Source organism: Sciurus vulgaris (genome assembly GCF_902686455.1).
Source record: "Sciurus vulgaris genome assembly, chromosome: 7".
Classification (NCBI taxonomy): domain Eukaryota; kingdom Metazoa; phylum Chordata; class Mammalia; order Rodentia; family Sciuridae; genus Sciurus; species Sciurus vulgaris.
This window is the reverse complement of record NC_136467.1, coordinates 120,400,079-120,420,421: the sequence shown is the minus strand read 5'-3', so window position 1 is coordinate 120,420,421 and position 20,343 is coordinate 120,400,079. Positions and strand designations below refer to the sequence as shown.

Sequence of the window (20,343 nt, the reverse complement as noted above, 5' to 3'; positions counted from 1 at the left end):
CTATCTCAAAATAAAAAAATAAAAAGGGCTGGGGATGTGGATCAGTAGTACAGTGCTCCTGGGTTCAATTCCCAATACCAAAGGGACAGAGAGGCTGCAGAACTAATCGGGCATTGTGAGGTACTCCTGCCATCCCAGCCGCTCGAAATTCAGATAGGCAATTCAGTGAGACCCTGACTCAACATAAAACAAAAAGAGCTGGGGGCATAGCTCAGTGGTAGAGCACTTGCCTAGCATTTCTAAGACTCTGATTCAATCCCCAGCACCACTAATAATAATAATTTCTTTTAAATGTTAGGCGGGTGAGCAGGTGGAGGTAGAAATGAAACAGAAAAGGCAGAATGCTGATCACTGAAGCTGGCCAGTGAATACACAGGTATCCATTGCAACCTTTTTTCACACCACTTTTTTGCTTGCTCTTTTTGTTACCAGGGATTGAACTCAGGGGTACTCTACCATTGCGCTGCATTCCCAGTCCTTTTGTTTCATCTTTTACTTTGATACAGGGTTTCATTAAATTGCTGAGGCTGGCCTTGAACTTGCAGCCTCCATTTTGTGACCCTCTTGCCTCAACCTCCCTCGTCCCTGCACCACCATGCCTGGCTCATTATACTGTTTTGTTAACTGAATTTGGGGGAAATTTCCATAACCAAAAAAATTTTTAAAAAGATTTTCAAAATCATCCAGCTGGCAATTTAGCAAGATCTTCTTGCAAAAAATAAAAAAATTTTAAGGGCCAGAGATGTGGCCCAGGGGTAAAGCTCCCCTGGGTTTGGTCCCCTGTATCACCAGAAAATAAATACATAAAAATAAAATAAAATAAAGATAAAATCAAAAGAGCTTGGGGTGTAGCTTGGGGGTAGAGTGCCCCTGGGTTCAATTCCCAGGGCCAGATAAATAAATAAATAAAAATTATCCGTAATGAGTCACTGTTGTCCTTAAGCATATCCCTTTCAGGTTATCAGAAGGCAGCTGAGGTGTTATCTAATCGTCTTCCTGTCATAAATGAGGAAACTGAGGTGCCCCCTGACTTGTTCATGGTGTTCTCAGATATCGAGAGGCCGAGTAGATGCAGGGTCTCAGAAGAGCGGCACCCTCGAACCTTCGGCCTCCCTGGCTGCGGGAGTCCCACGCTGCTCTCCTGCTGCTCTTGGGCTGCAGATGGAATTTGCCCCCACCCTGAAGTGCAGTTTCAACCCCCAGTCCTAAGGCTGTGTGTGTGTGTGTGCGCGCGCGCTTGCACCTGCATGTGCAGGGCCTGCTGCGTGCTAAGCACGTGCTCTGCCACTGAGCCACCCCTCAGCCTGAAGACTGGTATTGATATGCTGGAGACCCAGTGGGTTGAGAAGGGTGGTCCCTGGGCTGCCAGCCCCTGGCTTCCCACTGTCTTGGTTCCCCAAAGGTAATCCTGAGCTCAGGTCCACTGGCCTCCACTTCCGAAGATAGACATGAAAATCCACACCATAAAACGAAGATTTCCAGGAACATGGAGCTGACAGGAAAGAAGGAAGAGCCCGGCTGGTGGCGCATGCCTGTAAGTAATCCCAGCAGCCTGGGAGGCTGAGACTGGAGGATTGAGAGTTCAAAGCCAGCCTCAGCAACTCAGTGAGACCCTGTCTCTAAATAAAATACAAAATAGGACTGCGGATGTGGCTCAGTGGTCAAGTACCCCTGGGTTCAATCCCTGTACAAAAAAAAAAAAAAAAAGAAAGGAGGAAGAGGCCCAGCCCCTTGGCCAGCTGCAGTGCTGCCTCAGGACCGTCCATTTCACCTCTCGCTCTCTTACCTCACGCTCCTCAATGGTAATGAGGGAACACAGACTGGAGGTTCTGTTTATCTTGCAGGGTTGTCAGGAGGATCTCCAGAGGTGCTGGGCTAAGGAGACACTTTGAAAAATAAAAAGCTGTACAGATTCAAGGTCTCATGATCACAAAGCGAGAGGGAGAGAAGGCAGGGAGTGGTGGATAGAGGAGAGAGGGAGTCTTTTCCAGACTCCAGCACTGTCCTTTGAGTTGTGCCTCAGGGGAAAACAGACTGGGTGGGTGGACAGATGACATTTATAAAAGCCTCGCACTGTGCCAACAGCCTGTCTTGCTTTCTTGAGAACACCTCATTAGGGCTGGGGATGAGACCCTGGGTTCCAACCCCAGAACCAAAAAATACACATATGTACATATGAAGGTCCTATTAGTTTGCTCCACTGAGCCACATCCCCAGCCCTTTGTTGTTGTTGTTTTGATACGGGTCTCACTAAGTTGCTAAGGCTGACTTCAAACTGGAGATCCTCCTGCCTCAGCCTCCCAAGCCACTGGGATGACAGGCCTGCGCCACCGCACTGGTTCCTATTTTGCTCCTTTTACAGATGAGGAAATGCAGGCAGGCAGAGACCTTCAGGTAACCTGCTGGGACCCAAACCCAGGTCACCTGAGAGAGAAGCCCATCTCCTCACCCGGGGCCTCTCGTCTGGGCGCCCAGGGGCCGAGACACGGGGCGTTCCACTCACCTTCAGGAGCCCTGGACTCAAGCTCCAGCTCAGCTGCTTATTAGCCATGCCACCTGGGCGGAGCCTGCCACCTCGGGGAGCCTCAGTCTCCTCCGCTGCAAAATGGTGATAGCAAAACCTGCTCCGCCAAGCGCGAGGACGACGTGAGGGTTCTGTGAAATCAGGGGTTTTGCAGGTGCTTAAACAGCGACAAACGTGGGAGAAACGACGAGATCGTGCTGACCTTTTCCAAGGGCAAGTCCTGGAGGAGCCTGCTGGCTGCCTCCTCCACCGGTTGGCAGTCAGAAGGCAGACCTCGGGGCCCCTGCCAGGGTTGTTTTATACAGAAGGAAGAGAGGTGTCACACACGGTGCCCCTACCAGAGCCCTGGCTTCAGGTTCAATCCTACCCTCAAATTTCCACCCGGCCCCTTTCTCCTGTTTGATTTAGGACAAACAGGCTTTCCGCTACTTGGCAGGATTTAACCAGCGATCGGCCCCAGAGATAAGTGGATCACGCTGAGCGAGCTCACATGGGAGTAATTTGTACCCAAGAGCAGTTTATAATTTATATTTTTGAAGCCACAGTCAAGGGCGTTTTCTTTGCAGGGACTAGAGACAGCCTCACCCAGGCTATACCCCTCCTGCTGTCCAGGGTCCAGGCACCAGAGAAACAGAAGGAAACATCAGGAGACTGAGCATGAGGCATATAATCACAAAGGCATGAAAGCTGATTCTGTAAGACTGTGAAAACGTGAGGGCAGGGCCACTTGGAATTCATCTGACCTGTATGGCACCGGGCACCCCCACCACTCCTACCCTCCATACTTAAGGCACTGAAGCACAGAGGATTTGTTGTGGTTTTGCAGGGCAGGTGGTACTAGGGATTGAATTCAGGGGCACTTAACCACTGAGCCACATCCCCAGCCCTTTTTATTTTTTATTTTGAGACAGGGTCTTGCCAAGGGCCTCCCTAAATTGCTGAGGCTGGCCTCAAACTTTTAATCCTCCTGCCTCAGCCTCCCAATATGCTGGGATTGTAAGCATGCGCCACCACACCTGACACTCTCTGTCTCTGTCTCTCTCTCTCTCTATTTTGGCAGATTTTTCTCAACCCATTTTGACAGTTTATATCTTTTCTTACAGTGATGTGATTACTCCTAAATACATCTGTGGAAAGCCCTTACTTGCATCAGTAGACTTTCAAAATAACCCTGTGTTTTTATAGCTCAGTGTTTGAGGACTTGCCTAGCACATGTGAGGCACTGGGTTCAATCCCCTGCGCCACATAGAAAAATAAATAAACAAAACAAAGATTTTTTTTTTTTTTTTTAAAGTTACCCTGTATTTGTTGGTTCTATTCGGAAGTTTGCTCATTTCTCCACTTTTCTCTTCAAATGTCCTTGGAGTGCATTAGACTACCCAACCACTCCCAGGAGCACAGGTGCAGTGAGTAGAACATGGTAAGGATTCTGCGCATGAAAACACATTACGGTGTGGGAGGAGCCTTGGATCCTAATTCTAGTCCTGCCTCTGCCCAACGATGTGTCCTGCAGCAGGTGGGTCCTCTCTGGGCCCTACCTGTGGAATGCGGAATGCAATGGAGTGCTTTACAACTGAGCTACATCCCAGTCCATTTTTTTGTTTGTTTGTTTTGAGACAGGATCTCCTCACTAAGTTGTTGAGGCTGGCCTTGAACTTGTGATCCTCCTGCCTCAAGCCTCCACGTCTCTGGGATTACAGGTGAGCACCACCTTGCCTGGCAGACTTAAAGTCTTAATGAATTCTTACAAGTCAAACATTTGATGAGTCAGGGATGTGAGAATTTGCCCACAAACTCTGCTCGCCCTTCTGTAGTCTGGGGATAAATGGTGCCTGCTCCTATCTAAAGCAAACACCCTCCCGGGGCACAAGATCCCAGCCCCTGGCTTCGGCAATTCTCCTCCTCCTCTGTCCCCTGCATGTTTTTTCCTCTTTGCTGAATCATTTCATCAGCACATAAATAAATAAGCTGTAATTTCACCCAGCTTTAAAAAACCAAAAGTCTCTCCTGCCCCTCCCTGCCCCTCCACCCTATTTTCCTGCTCCCCTTCCCAGGAAAGCTAGGAAATACCTGTTGATACTTGAATCCTGTGCGTATTTTCTTGGGCCTGTTCCTACTCCAGGCCTGCCGCGCGGGGCTGCTCCGTCAGGCTGCCGTCCCGTGTGGTCCGGCCTTGCCACCCTCACAGCCTCGCACTGACCTCACTGCTGCTCGGCCAGGACCGCGTGTCGTCCTTCTCCCAGTGGCTTTGAAGACACTCCGTTCTCTTGCCTGGTCCCAAAGGATCTCCTCTGCTGGGTTCTCCTCATCTCCATCATCTCTAAAGCAGGAGGGTCCTATGACACTGTCCTTGGGTCTCTTCTCTCTTTTTCTTTCTCTCTTTTTTTCCCCTTTTCTTTCTTTTTTTATTTGTGCAGTGATGGAAATAGAACTCAGGGCCTCTCACGTGCTGGCAAGTGCTCTGCCCCCCAGCTAGACCCCCAGCCTCTTCCCTATTTTCATCACCCTGTTGGTGATCTCATTCAGTATCACGTTATTAAATGCCACCTGGCAGAGCCCAGGTTGCCCTAGGAGCAGGACCTTAATAAAAGGTTTGCATGCAGGTAGCTTCTATGGGAATGTCATTCCATAGAGCAGGTTTGAGGGACAGGGGACATGAAACAGAAAACAGACAGTTCAAGGATACATTATTGAGCTCATCACCATAATGGGCGACAGAGGTCTGAGCCCAGGGAACATTCTAAGGAGGTGCAGAACTGTCTATCAAGGGCGGAAAAGGGGGAGGCATTTTCCACCAGCTCCCATTCGCCACTGGAGCAGAACATGAGTATTTCAGATGCGGGAGCACAGGAAGGAAGAGAAACGCTCGCCTGGTGCCATCTTCGCAGAGACCTCTGTGCCATGAGAGTGTCATGGAGGACGAAGCAGAGGCACAGGCTGGCGAGTGAAAGAAGAAAAATGAGGTAGAGGCCCAAGTACACCAGCCTGAGCACCATGGAGGCCAAAGGAGCAGAAATGCGGATGCCGGAGGCCCGGAGGCTGGTGGGAGTGGTGGACAGCCTGCTACCGTCCAGAATTTGTCTCAATGGATCTAGAACTGCCATCCCCATCCAGTTGCCAAGACCGCCTCTGAGAGGCCCACCTTGTTCATAACACAGAGTTCCTACTGGTCCTTTGCCCAGGACCTTCTGGCCTAGGTCCATTCTCAGTTGTGGCCAAGTGTAACGAGCGTACAGTAAATCATCTCCTCTGCTGTTTTAGCTGGGGGGAAAAGATTGAGGAGAAAAGAGGACGAGCCCCAATATCTGTGCATTCCTGCCCATGCACCCTGGAGGGGAACGGCAAGCAGGGGATGATCTGGGTGTGACCTGGGGACTCAGGTCCACACAGCCTCGCTGTGGCTGTTCGACCTACACGAGTTACTTGAACTTTCTGAACCTCGGTGTCCTCATCCTCACACTGAAGGAGAGGATACCTACCGCAGTGAGTTGTAACCCTTCCAGAAAAAAGCTGGGCATGCTGTTACTCACCTGCAGTCCCAGCTCCTGGGAGGACAGCTTGAGCCCATCAGTTCAAGACCAGCCTGGGAATCAGCAGCAAGACCCATCCCCAAAACAACAACAACGAAAGCCAGGCTGGGCATGGTGGCCTCCGCCTGTAATCCCAGCAACTAGGGAGGCTGAGGCAGCAGGATTGCAAGTTCAAGGCCAGCCTCTCCAACATGGCGAGGCCCTAAACAATTTAGCAAGACCTGTCTCAAAATAAAAAATAAAAAGGACTGGGATGTGGCTGAATGGTTAAGCCCTCTGGGTTCCGTCCCCAGTACCAAAAAAAAAAAAAAAAGTCAGAGAGTCGACCATGGAGCAGTGAGAGGCAGGGGCCACATGGGGAGGGGCAGGACGCCAAGCTGGTTCTGGCAAAGTACTAAAGGATCTTGACGAGGGGACACACAGAACATCAAGTCCTGTGACGGAAAGTCCAGGAGGCCAAGGGAAGGAATGACCTGCAGCCTTCCTGTGCTGCCCAGCCCTCCACCAAGGTCTTCCTTCGTCCTGCTGAGCCACCTGATTCAGACTCTGTCCAGCATCTCCCTGGAGGTCCTGGACCCGAGGCTTGGCACAGCCTGGCACCTGGGAGGGCTCCGTGAGCGTTTTGAGGTCTTACTAACCTAGAGTGAGTGCCATGGCGACAGTTCACATGTGTGATGACAAGACATTAGGTGAGGATGGTGGCAGCAGGACTGGCAGGGCCAGCCAGGCGCGGTGGCACACACCTTAATCCCAGGGACCGAGGCAGCAGGATTGCAGGTCCACAGCCAGCCTCAGCAACGCAGCAAGGCCCTGTCTCCAAAATAAAGGGCTCAGGATGTAGCTCAGGGGTAGAGCGCCCCTGGGTTCCGTCCCCAGTAGAACGACAACAAAAAATAAATTAATAATAACCATAATACATCCAAATAAAAACGAGGAGGGACTCGAGCACCGTTGTACACCTCTAATTCCAGCTACTTGGGAGGCTGGGGCAGCAGGATGGCAGGTTCAAGGCCAGCCTGGCCAGTTCCGTGAGATCCTGTCTCAAAACTAAACAGAGTGGGGGGAAATGGGGGTGGGGTTTAATGGTGCAGCGCCCTTGAGCTCATTCTCCAGTACCACAGAACCAAAAGCAGTAGGGGGGCGGGGGGCGCTGGAGGGGAAGCACTTGCCTAGAGGCCTGCATTGCAAAACACACACACACACACACACAGGAAAAGACGTAAGGGGAATCCAGCCATCCTGAGGACCATCGTTACAGTGTCCAGGTGCCAGGGAGTGGACTAGGGATTTGGGTGCAACGGAGAGTACTGGACTTTCTTTGGCACTGGGGATTGAACCCAGGGCCTTGTGCTTGAAAGGCAGGTACTCCACCAACTGAGCTATATCCCCAGCCCTAGGCTTTCAATTATCGATAATGTAGCCCTGTCGCTTTCTGATAAGGTACCACCACAGGAGACAGAGGGTAAAGCGCAGGGGGAGAAGGTTGGGCAACCCAAGGCCCTGCCCCTTCCTCCAGGCCAGGCCCCAGGTGCGACCCTAATCCCTTTGCTTTACAAAAGAACACGAGGAGTTGTCCAAGTGTGGAGCAGGACAGGGTCAGACTGGGCGGGATTCTGGACCTGCCCTCTCCTCCAGATTTCCCAACTGTCCTTCCTTACCCATTCACCCCTACTCAGCTCTCCACCTCCTCCCTTCTGCTTCCTGCCTTCCCTTTTTCTCTTTGGTGGCCAATCCAAGGCCCTGATTCGAAGCAGCTAAACAGCTTCACCCCCTAATCTCACTGTCTGCATGATAAATCCTGCCGGGCAGCTCAGCTCACCACATTCAAGCCCCTTACACCCTCCCTCAGTAGCTGGGTGGTCTCTTCCGCCCAAGCAGGGGCTGCTGGCCCTTCCTGCCACTTAGCATTCCCCCAGGAGGCAAGGACATCCCAGGAGCCAGGCATTGGCCTCCAAAACAATATCCAGATATGACACGGCCTCCCAACCCCCTTTCAGGGCCAGACTATAAAATAAAGCCGCGTGGGCCTGGCACCCCTGGACAGAGTCCTTTGTCCAGTTTGGAAACAGCCTGAAAAGATGAAAGGGGCTTGTACTCTGACCTCTCCACCTCTCGTTATCTCGACGGCGGCATTTTCCCATGGCCACTGGGGTTAGCGACGTCCTAGCAGCTAGCACGGAGAGGAATGTGAGGAACGTACCTGCCTAAGGGGCGGTTATTTTCATCCAGGACTGGCTGAAATGGATAATGAGGTCAAAAACAAATGCCCTGTCTTCTCAAAGGACTCTTTAAAAAGAGGCTGTTAGATATAGTTCATTAGTTGGGGGGTGGAGGGGGACACAGAGCTACTTTTTAGATTGCTGCCTAAAGAGACAGGGAGGCACTTAGCCAAGTTTAGATTCTTTTCTGAGTCAGTAGGGGCTGCATTTAGATTCAGATTCCAGCTACAATACTACTGAGTTTCTCTCAGGTACCGGCGACAAGTGGCATCCTGCCCACCAAGAGAAGATTTGCAAGAGATTGTCTTAGAGTGATACAGTAGGGTTCACTGTATGAAAACAAAAACAAAACCTAATGCTTTAAAAATTTGAAAAAAACAGAGCTGGTTAGTTTGTTTGTTTAGTTATTTTGGTACTGGGGATTTATCCAGGGGCCCTCTACCACAAGCCCCAGCCCTTTTTATTCTTGATTTTGAGACACGGTCTCACTAGCTGGCCTCAAAGTTGCCATCCTCCTGCCTCAGCCTTCTGAGTCCTGGGACCAGGTGTGTGTGTGCACCCCCATGCCTTCCTGAAGAAGAACCAGAGTTTATATGTGTGATAAAAAGATATGTGTCATATATCAGTGTCTTTATTAAAGGTTCTCTTTTCATTGTTCCTCTTCGGGGAGGGGGGTCGTGCTGGGGATTGAACCAGGCCCTCCTGCATGCGAAGCACATCCTCTACCCCTGAGCTGCACCCCAGCCGCACCCCCAGGTTTTCCTTTTTTTCCTGTTTTGCAGCTCTGGGGGTTGAACCCAGGGCGCTTGTGCATGCCAGGCAGGCACTGTACTCTGAGCGACAGCTCCAGATTTTAACAGAACTCATAAACCAGAAACCAGGATCTCTTGTAAATCCTCTCCCTTCTAATTCATCCTTAACCAACACAGGTCATCTTAAAATAGAATGCATCTGTACCCTGTTCAAGAACCTTCCTGGGTCATGGAGGCCAAGTGTGATAAGGTCGGGCTAGCTCAGGACAGGCAGAACGGAAGTTCCTTTCCCTTTTCTTTACATCACTGTAAAATGAAGTTTGCGTTCTCTACATGGGCACTTAAGACACTTCAAAAACTGAACCTAATTAACTTTCAACCCCAACCCCTCCCACGACACTCCCCTTCCTTTTACTTACTTACAAAACCACTTTCCATTAAAAACAAAACAAAACAAAACAACTTTACTAACATGGTTTCCAGGCAAATGCCCTGGGCAGTAGTGGTGGTTAAATAAACACTTCTGAATGTGTTTTGGTTCTTTTTTGGTTTAATATTTCTCATTTGAAAACAGAAAAAAAAAAAAAAAAAAGAATCTCACGCTTGGTTCCTTTGTTCAGGTTGTACAGAATCTTGTTGCTGGAACATCATGGGGAGATGGAGAAGCCCAAGGGGTGACTTTCCAGTGAGTGTTCCTTGGACAGAAGGGGGCCTGAACAGGGACTTAGGTATGAGCACGCGCGCACACGCGTATGTGCACACACACATAAGAAAAACATGTACCCCATCACCCCCTCCCCACAAATCATCTACGAAAGAAAGGGAAAGCATAAACTGGGAATACAGGGGAAGATGAGAGCTTTGTGCTTCACCTGGTGTGCACAAGGCCCAGGGTTTGATCCCACAACCCCAGAAGGAAAACAAACAAGCAAGCAAAGCAGTGTAGAGATGCTTTTGGACGTGTACCTTAACATGTGTGGAGGTACAGGACCTCGCACACGGGGCGAACCCCCAGTCCCTTTTATTCATTTGCGACGGGGGTCTCCCTAAGTTGCCCAAGCTGGCCTGGAACCTGCAATTCTCCCGCCTCAGCCTCTGAGTTACCGGACTCGGACTCAGTCATGAGCCACCGTTCCCAACTTCTCTAACCCTCCCTTTCCTCCCCTGTAGAGTGGAATTCCCTAATCCTTCAACAGCGGCCGCTCAGGGTTGTTGTTTGGTAAACAATGTGAGTAAAGCATTTAGCCGAGTGTCTGGCGCATACTCGGTTCTATAAATGTTAGCTTTGAAGATGTTGATGATGATATAGACTAATACCTGCAAAAGTGGTTCTTCATGTAAAGACAAGCAGACTTCCTGGAGAATATTCTGGACTCTCCATACCCTGATTGGCCCATGCTCACCCAGTCCTTTGAACCTTTGCTCCAGCTCCTCTCTGGGTTGGAATGTACCCTCCCCTCCTCCTCTTATCTCAAGATTCAGCTCAAAGGACAGCTTCCCAGTGAGCTCTTTCCGGACCAGCACCTCACCCCAGCCCAGCAGAACTAACCATGCCCCAACCGAGAGCCCGTGGCTCCAGAGTAGCACGTCTCGCATTGCGTAACAGTGTCTTGCTTGTGAGTTGGTCTTTAACTTCTTCAGTATTAGTTCTGGAATTCCCAGTATCCAAAATAGCCCAAGACCCAACTGCCCATATAGATGCTCACTCGGTAAGTGCTTCTGGAAGGAACAAACAAAGCAATGGCTTGTTCCCAAGGGTCTCCTTGTGGCTTCCAAATCCCACCCACCTAGTCTCGCTACCCTCAGACCTCTGATGGCAACAGTTTGAGCAGAAACTTCATTCCTGGCAGATCCCCAAACCTAAAGGTGCAGGGTGTTATTGGATTTCCAGTTGCTGTCTCTGATACCACCATTTACTGGTGACGAGTTCCGCTTCCTCGGGTGTTGAAGTATAACAGAGGAGCACGCCAAGGCAAGCACATTAAGCAGGTTTTATTTAAAGGTAATAATACAGACTTCTCCCGGGAGGGAGAAGGGGGCCATGGCTGATGTTCTAAAGTTCCCAGAAGTGAGCACACCTTACATCTCTCATGGGTTAAGGTCTCTTTTGTTCTCCAGTTCTCTTCCCACGCCCCCCTTATCTCTCCTTCCTGCCTATGAGTCTAGGCCCGGTTTTCCAGGTGAGATGGGCAGGGGGAGGGCCAAAGTGATTCAACAGGTAAGAGCCCAGGGGGCATTAATTAGCAGCTCCTTGCCTGTAGTCCCTGACAAGCACTGATAAATTTGGTAATCAGTGGGCTCCGGAGATCCTTGACATTCCATTCTCCCAGGGGCAGTCTCCAACTTCCAGAGGCAGATGGCTTCATGGCCTCCATTTCCTCGATTTGACCCGATCCCCTATTTCTACACTGCTGGTCCCCAATTCTGGCTTCATCTCCATTCCTCCTGTGTCACCTGCTGACCAGGTGCTATAACTGTGACCCGCTTGATGCCTTGTATATAGTCCTGCTGCTCTGCCGCTGCAGCTGATTTTTAAAACGGACACCTTTCTTTCTCTTCCTCTCTCCCTGCCCCTCCCTAGTCTCTCTCCCTCCCTAATCTCAGGGGACAGGATTACCTTTCCTCCACATCCTGGGCAGAGTTCTCCCGCCTCAGCCTCTGAGTTACTGGACCCAGTCGTGAGCCACCATTCCCAACTTCTCTAACGCTCCCTTTCCTCCTGTCGAGTGGTATTCCCTTACAGCACCTGTGTCCCTGAGCACCCACCCACCACAGGAATGAAGTAATCCAGACTTTGGGGATGGCACCAGAAGATCTCAGAGAGGACCATCTCCCAAATTAACGAGTGAATGGCAACGACAGACAGAGAACATGGGGAATGCAGCCCTTGAGTCACCTCTTTAAAAGCCCCCTGTTCCTGCTGATGGGCAGAGTCACAGCCTCTGGGACAGGAGTTCCTTGGGTTTCTCCTTTGCTAGCAAAGCAATAAACCTTTTTCCTTTTTCTCAAAACCGAGTCTTCATTATTGGATTGGCACAGGGGACAAGGACCGAGCTTTTGGCAACAGTCCCACAGGAGCATGACTCAGGAGAGTCAGAAGATATTTTAGTGGCAAAACTTAGAAAGCTGAGTTAGTCATATGTGTTAGATGGAACTTGACACAGGCAACGCCATTTTGAAACATATCCTCCACCTTAGAACAAGAGTCACCTCACAGTCACTCTGACTCAGCCTGAGCTAAACTCCAGACAATGCTCCATCATCATACAAAGAAAAGAAATTGCTCTCTGGGACCAGAATCCTGAAAATACATGGTTCAACATGTATCAGTGACCACCTCAAAGAATGGAGATGAGGACCAAAAGGACCCTTCCTTGACAACCTCTTAGCCAATACCTAGTCAAAAATCCCCCACTCCCCTGTCCTCCTATACATACCCCAGGCCGTAAGCAGAAGAGGGTCTCAGTCTCCACTGGACCCCCCCCGCCCCCTTTGTCCTGAGCAAACCAGTGTTGATGTAGTGGCTCCTCTCCTCTCTCTATTTCCTTCATTCTCTTCTTTGCTTACAGTAGAGTGGCTTCCAAGCTGTGACTCTAGGAAATGTCTTCATGCAGATCCATCCAGTTTATCCACACTGACAACTCAGTGGGCTTATATCCTCTTTAGCTACTAAGAAACTCAGAGGAACAAAATGATAGCTAATCACTTTGAATTTTTGTCCAGTAGTCATGAAAGACAAATGATCTTGGTTCTTCTCCCTAAGCTGAGCCCCAATCCAGAGTATTCATTATGAGTTAAGAGGTCAAATTCAAGGGTATGGTCTGTGGCCTCAGAACAGGGCTAACATCCTGGGTCTTTGCAGATAAGCCGATGACCTCACTCTCTCTTGAACACTGTTATGTGCAACTGAGGGCCACCATCAGAGCTTCAGGATTCCAGGGGAGGTCACGAGAGGCAGTTGGTAAAAATTGGGGCTTGGCCTCCAGCCAGATTTGAATTCTTGAGGAATTCACCACATATTTGCTATGGAAATATGCAAGTACGTAAGTCTGTGAGCCTCAGTTTCTTCATCCACATGATAGAGATGATAACCTAACTGAAGGGGCAGAAGCAGGAAGATTAGTACCGGAAACAGAATGTAGTGCTGGCCTTGACAAATGATCCTGAAGGCTACAGAGAGATAAGCTGAAGTCACGGTGGTTCACAAAACTAGCAGAAGGGCTGGGGCTGGGGCTCAGTGGTGGAGCACTTGCCTAGCATATGTGAGGTGCTGGGTTCGAGCTTCAGCACCACATAAAAATAAATAAATAAAATAAAGGTATTGTGTCCATCTTCAACTAAAAAACTATATTAAAAAAAAAAAAAAAAAAACTAGCAGAAACTAGGAAATCTGTCTATCTGCGGCTTGGGAAGGGAAGTGCTGGGTGCAGTGGTCCTTGCCTGTAATCCCTGCACCTCAGGATGGCCAGGTTCATAGTCACCTGGGCAACTTAGTGAGACCCTGTCTCAAGATAAAAAAAAATAATAATAATAAAAAGTCTGGGGATGTAACTCAGTGGTAGAGCACCCCGGGCTCAATCCCAGGGGAGAAATATACATGCCCACCCCACTCCACCCCCTAAAAAAAAAAGAAAGAAAAAAGGGAAAGAGATAAAAGAATTGAAACTAAAGTCCTTGAGTTATCTATTCATCAAATGGCCCTCACCTTGCTGTCTTGTCCAGGCCCCAGCTCAATGGATCCTAGGATCCCCCATGGCCTGGGAGAGTCACTCAATTATGGTTTTAGTTATGGTTTTATATTTTAAGATCTGGAAGGAAGTCTTGGACATCATTAAACCCCACCATATCACTTTACTAATGGAGGAAGTGAAGATCCAGAGAGGGCTGGGGAGATAGCTCAGCTGGTAGAGTGCTTACCTCGCAATCACAAGGCCCTGAGTTCGATCCCCAGTACCAAAAAAAGAAAACAAATCCAGAGGGTAGTGGGGAAGTAATTTACCCAAGGTCGCCAATTCTAACCCTGCCTCAGCTACTTAATTTGCTATGAACTTGAGTGGGTCAATTCCCCACTGAGACTGTAGTTTCCTCTGTAAAATGAGACTTTGGAGTACCTAGAGATCTAGGTTCCCTTTCAACTCTGCCCTTCGCTATATTGAAATAATAGTTCTTTCTATCACCTTGTAGATGAGACAGAACACTCCTCCTTCCACCTTAGTGCTCCCCCAAAAGTCCAGAAAACATGTCTGTCCAGGTACATGGCACACGCCTTTTATCCCAGTGACTCAGGAGGCTGAGGCAGGAGGATTGCAAGTTCAAAGTCAGCCTCAGCCATTTCACAAGACCTGATCTCAGAATTTAAAAAGGGGAGGGAGGGGCTGGCGATGTAGCTCATGGTAGAGAACCCTGGATCCAAACCCCAGTGCCACACACAAAATAAAAAATGAAAAAATAAAAGAAAGAAAGAAAACCTCATTTGGATAATTCTGAGTTCCCTGCTCACTTAATTTGAATCTGAGTCCTGGATTTCACCAGGAGTAAGGACAAGGAGGGAAGGAGCCATCCCCAGAGGAAACTGCCCGAGGAAGCTGTTGGCTCTCTGGCGTCCCAGTGGGACCAGCCCCCGTGATTGCAATTCCACGGCTGCAGGCCTTCCAAGAGCTGGCAGCGCCACAGGGATAAATAAGGCCAACGAGCGCACCTTACATGGGCATCTGTGGCCGCCGGAATCCCTGGGATTGCACAGCCCTGCGGAGGGAGGTCTCGGAGCAAGTGCAGTCACCTGCTGTGGGCACAAGTGTGCCTGGGCTTCTGCAGCCTCTGTCTTGTGACTGAGGAATTTTTAGATGGAAGCTCTGAGCTCACAAAGAAGAAAATGTCTCCTTGATGTCACACAGTTGCTGCCAATTCATCAGCAGGAGCTAAAGGTCACAGAGAGGGAAGCCACCGCCCTAGGGTCCTGTGCTGCTGCGCCCTAAGATGGGGCTTCCCTTCCCCAGGCTTCCTGCCAGCTGCCCCTGCCAGCGCTGGAACTAGAGCTGTGTTTGCATTTCCAGGGCACGCCACGAAGCCATCCGAGCACCACATAGCTGCTCCAGCCCCCTGGCTACCGCTCTCCACTGCACACTCTCAGGCTATCTGAGGGCCCTGTCCTGAGGGTTCTTCCCTGGGATCACTTGAGGGGTAAAACCAAATGCATGACGTTCCTTCAGATCTTTAATAACTAAATGCAGTGGTCAAAGAACTACAGTGGGGCCAGGTGCGGTGGCGAACGCTGTAATCCTAGGAACTGGGGAGGCTGAGGCAGGAGGATGGCAAGTTCAAAGCCAGCTTCAGCAATTTAGTGAGGCATTAAGCAACTTAGTGAGACTCTGTCTCAAAATTAAAAAATAAAAAGGGCTGGGGGTGTAGCTCAGAGGGTAAGCACCCTGGGGTTCAATCTCTGGTATCCAAAACAAACAAAACTAAAGCTGGGAATCCCCCTGCCTGGGGTCACAGTTTAGTTCTACCACTTCCTAGCAGTGTGACATCTACAAATTACTTAACCTCTCTGAGCCTGTTCATGCCTTTATTCTCAGCTACTCAGGAAGCTAAGGCAAGAGGATCACTTGAGCCTAGGAGTTCAAGGTTAGCAAGACCCCATCTCAAAACAATAAGAATTTATAGTATGGTCCTAAGGATTCAATATGAAGCAGTGGTACAGAGCCTGGCCAATGTCAATGTCAGCTTGGAATCAAAACTCACAGCTACTACTGAGCGATTTGCTTGACCCCTGAGTCTTAGTTTCCTCATCTGTCCAACAGGGATAGGCACAGGTAAGGATCTTGTGAAAATGAACAAAGAGCCCAGAACCAGGCACTTCACACTGGAAAACAAACGGTGGTTGCTGGGACTGGGATTTCCACCAACTGAACTGTGATCTGCAGGGAAGGCCCTTCTCCAGGCTGACAAGAGTGTTTGCCCCCTCCGAGTCATGACCTAGAGTTGCAGAAGAAACAAACATGCAAAGAAGCCGGGTGCGGTTGTACACGCCTGTAATCCCAGCGGCTCAGAAGGCTGAGGTTTTGAGACAGGGTATCAAAGCAAAAATAAAAAGGATTGAGGATGTAGCTCAGTGGTGGAATACTCTGGGTTCAACCCCTGGAACCAGAAAAATATAAAAAATACCCAACCGCGGTGGTGCATCCCTATAATTCTAGCAACTTGGGAGGCTGAGGCAGGAGGGTTGCAGGTTTGAAGCCAGCCTCAGCAACGTAGTCTTAAAATAAAAAAGGGTTGGGTATATAGCTCAGTGTAGAGTGTTCCTGGGTTTGATCCCCAGAAGGGCATCCTGCAGCAGGCTGGGAGTCTGAGAGTGGAGAGGGGAGGTGTGGTTCAGGGCTGGAGGCTGGACCATGGGCAAGAGACCTGGGATTTGATCCCCAGCACCAGGAGGTGTGAGGGTGTAGATGAGGCTTTCCTGCCTGGGCTCCTGTCTGTATCACCTGCAGTTCTCACCCTTGTAGTCTCCACACCTCACAGCGACCCAAACAGGTGAGCCCCAGAAGAAAACACCCCTGGATTTACTGCTCTTCCACCTCTTCCCACTGGTCTTTCCTTTTTCCCTCAAGACAAAGGTGTGGAAGACTTAACTGTGGCTCACAGGCTTTAGCCCTCCAGGGGCCATTAATATTTTGACAAGATCTAGTGATCTGACATAAGTATATTCTGTAAACCATGTCCAGCTCCTCAGAAGCACTCTATTCCTGTCCCTGCAGGCATCAACCTCCAGGAGGCTTCTTAGGAGAAACCCTGGAGGAGGCCTGGCGCTGTGGCACTCGCCTGTAATCCAGAGGCTTGGGAGGCTGAGGCAGGAGGATCTAGAGTTCAAAGCCAGCCTCAGCAAAAGCAAGGCCCTAAGCAATTCAGTGAGATCCTGTCTCTAAATAAAATATAAAAAAGGGCTGAGGATGTGGCTCAGTGGCTAAGCACCCCTGGGCTCAATCCCTGGTACCAAAAAAAAAAAAAATCCTAGAGAAGGGCAGTGTGCGACTCTCCTTACCCTGCACCCTCAAATCCAGCAATGTCCGCGTGCTCATTCATGCATTATCTCCCTCCAATACACCCTCATGACAGCCTCCTATCCCTCAAAAGCCCCTTTATTACGTTGCCCCCCACCTACCACTCTAACCCCTTCAAGAGTTTGCCCTCTCCCCAATTTCATACAAGGTTCTCCATAATCCTGCCCACATTCTCTGGGGTGGGATGAGTGAGGCCCTGGCTTCCCTCAACAGGGGTTTCGGCAAGGGTCCCAGGGTGCCAGTCTGACCAGAGGGGCGTGTACCCAGGAGGACCTGGTGCAATGTGGCTGGGGCGAACATGTGAATCATAGTCAACAGGGCAGCCAAATTCCTATCTGGGAAATCAGGGCTGTCTGAAGGGTGAGGCCACGCTGTAAACAGAATGAGTAATGAGGTCAGAAGCTGGTGGTGATCAGAATCATGTCTAGATGCAGCTCAAGGAAACGGAAATGGTACAAGACCGAGGCTGTGAATTGAATGATAAAAAGGTCCCGGAGACTCGCTGTGGTACTGGAGGGAGCAGCCCTCGAAATCTCCCTTTCCCCTGGCTGCCTAAAACCCAATGTGCCAAATGCTCGTGGTTTTTCATGTGTGTTCAGATTCTTCCCAGCTGCCTAAGGTTTGGTTTCAAACCCCTCTCTCGCCCCCTGGCACTGCTGAGTGATCTGTCCAGTGCTCTGTGGTGGTCGGTGTGGAAACAGCTGGATGTGCCCACCACACAGGGGCTGTTGCCAGAGAAGCTGGCAAATGACTTCACATCTCCAAGCCTCAGATTCCTCATCTGTAAATTGAGGAACAGCAACACCGCTTCATAAATGTGTTACGTAAGAACACCAGCAGAGTGAGGGTGAACCCAGCACGTATTTGTAAAATGCTTAGAACAGTGCCTGGCACATAGCAAATGCTGTATAAGTGTTGGTTCAATAAAAACAAGGTGCCCAGATGGTAAATAAGGCCAGCACTCCAAGTTAGCTATAATTTTAACATTCATGTCCTTAGGTCCTCCACCACTAAGGTCCACAGCAGGCTACCATGGACTAAGCTGACCATAAAACTTTCAGAAGTTAATTTTCATTTCAGCTAAGAATAGAAAGGTAGGTTGTTGACTTATTTCATTTGGGCACACAGGAAATATTACTTTAGTTACTCCCCTTACCTGTTCTTAGGACACCACTCAGAAATCCAGAAGTACCAGTTCAAATATAGTACCTGTTCCAAATTTAATAGGCCTCATTAAAAAAAAAAAAAAAAGAAAGAAAGAAAGAAAGAAAAAGTCAGCCAGGCACAGTGACACATGCCTATAGTCCCAGTTACTCAGGAGGCTGAGGCAGGAAGGTCACAAGTTCCAGGCCATCCTGGGCAATTTAGGGAGATCATGTCTGAAAATAAATAAATAAATAAATAGGGTTGGGAATGGAGCTCAGTGGTAGGGTGCTGAGTTCAATCCCCAGCACCAGTAATGCAAAATAAAAACAAAGTCAGGGGCGCAGCTCAGTGACAAAGGCATTGCCTAGCAGGCAGGAGATGCGGGAGGCCCTGAGTTCAATCCCTAGTACTGCAAAAATAAAGAAATAAAAAGTCAATCTTAGAAAATGACTGGGGGTCAAAAAGGATCAGTATCGATTTGGGCAGACTCACTGGAGTCTGGCACGACTCAAGGCTACAACTCACCTTGGAAGAAAAGTAGTCCTAAGGAGACAATGCAAAGAGGAAATATATTTATTTTTTCTCCAAACTTTAAAGGGGGTGGGTATTTGGCAAAGGAGAAGGGAGGGGGAAAATGTGAGCGTACAGTTTGTTAAATGATAAAAAATGAAGTCAATGTATTGTAATAGCTCAGTAGCAATTCAAAGAGAGTCCAAAAAGTCTGTTTGCTCTTGCAATCTATCAAGCAGAAATCTTTATTAACCGAATCTCTCACTAGACGACTAGATGGCACTAATAGATGGTTGGAAATGATGACCCTGATACACTGCACAATCCTAAGCAGCTTTCTGAAACAGGAGAAAAAAAGATTCAATGAAGCTTGGTATGATTTGTGACAAGCAGATTTTATTGTATTCTAATTTTTTTTTTGAAAACAAGCAATATTTTTGTCATCCATAGTATGTGATGATTTATGTGATGATTTCTACCCACCATAATATTAGAGCAAAACATTGCTCAGTTATGGTTGGTATCAGGGCTTAATGAAATTCTTTCTCTCAGCAGCGCGCAGCTCCCCTTTGCTTGGTTCTGCTTTCCCACCTGCTATACTTCATGCCACAGAGGGATTTCTTTTTGGGTCCCAACTTGACCCAGGTGGTCTTTCACAATCTTTATTCTTCCCCTGAAGGGAGGCTGTACCTGGCCTTAGGAATCACCTGCCCTACCGAGCAGAAGTTCCCCACCCACTGTGGACGGTCTCAGGGGTGGGTGCTTCCCCTCATAAGAGAAAATAAGGAGCAACGTGGGCCTGGGTAGAATTTTTAAAATACACACATCTCTGGGGAGGAAAGGCCCACAGAGAGCCAGGCGGTGACAACGGAGTGGTGTGAAGCACGTGGCTTAAGTAGAACAGAAACAGACCCGGCCTGGACGCCCCAGGGACGCCCCAGACACAAAGCAGAGCTGGGGCAGTGCCTGGAGGGGCCTGGATCCCGCACCCGCGCGGGGCCTCCCGCCCTGGCTCATCACCTCCCCGCTTCCTCGGCCCCAGTGTTCCGGCTCCGCATACCACAGAGGTCAGACACAAATAAAATCCATACATGGACTCCGCTCTCGGGTCACAGAATTCGGTCAACAACTCAGACCACGTCCCAACCCCCCAGGACGGCTCTGCCTGTAAACACCGATCACTTAGTGACACCGTCCACCGGTCCGCCTTTGGCTGTCATTCATCACCGACTAACCTTAAACCGACTGCATCGCGGCGCCCCCCACCCCAGAGGAAATTCCACAGCTCTGATGTGATGAGAAACGTGATCTGCAGCCGCACGCTCGCTTTCTCCCTCTCCCCAGCTAGTTCCCAAACTGGGCTTCCCCGGCCGTCCCCCGCCGCCGTCCCCGCCCCTGCCCACCCCCTGCTTCTTTCCCTCTCCATTTTACACAGTGTAACCCGATAGGCTGGAAATGTAGCTGCTTTCATCTTCCATTTCCCACATCCTGAAAGTTTGGAGAGAAGAAGCCCACCCAGATGAAGGAATTCCAAGTATGTGCGCCCCCTCCCCCTTTAACTCCATTCACAAAGCAGATTACTGAGGGCCAGAGGCCCGGGGAGGC

General features: G+C 49.6%; 1 long non-coding RNA gene across 1 annotated transcript; it reads right to left on the bottom strand.

Annotated features, from left to right (window-relative positions):
* Positions 1 to 18,785: 18,785 nt before the first annotated feature.
* Positions 18,786 to 20,102, bottom strand: LOC306665856. The gene is made up of 2 exons (XR_013765127.1): positions 19,974 to 20,102; positions 18,786 to 19,076 (listed from the first exon to the last, which is right to left on the bottom strand). It is a non-coding gene; the product is annotated as an uncharacterized lncRNA (long non-coding RNA).
* Between the last annotated feature and the right edge of the window lie 241 nt (positions 20,103 to 20,343).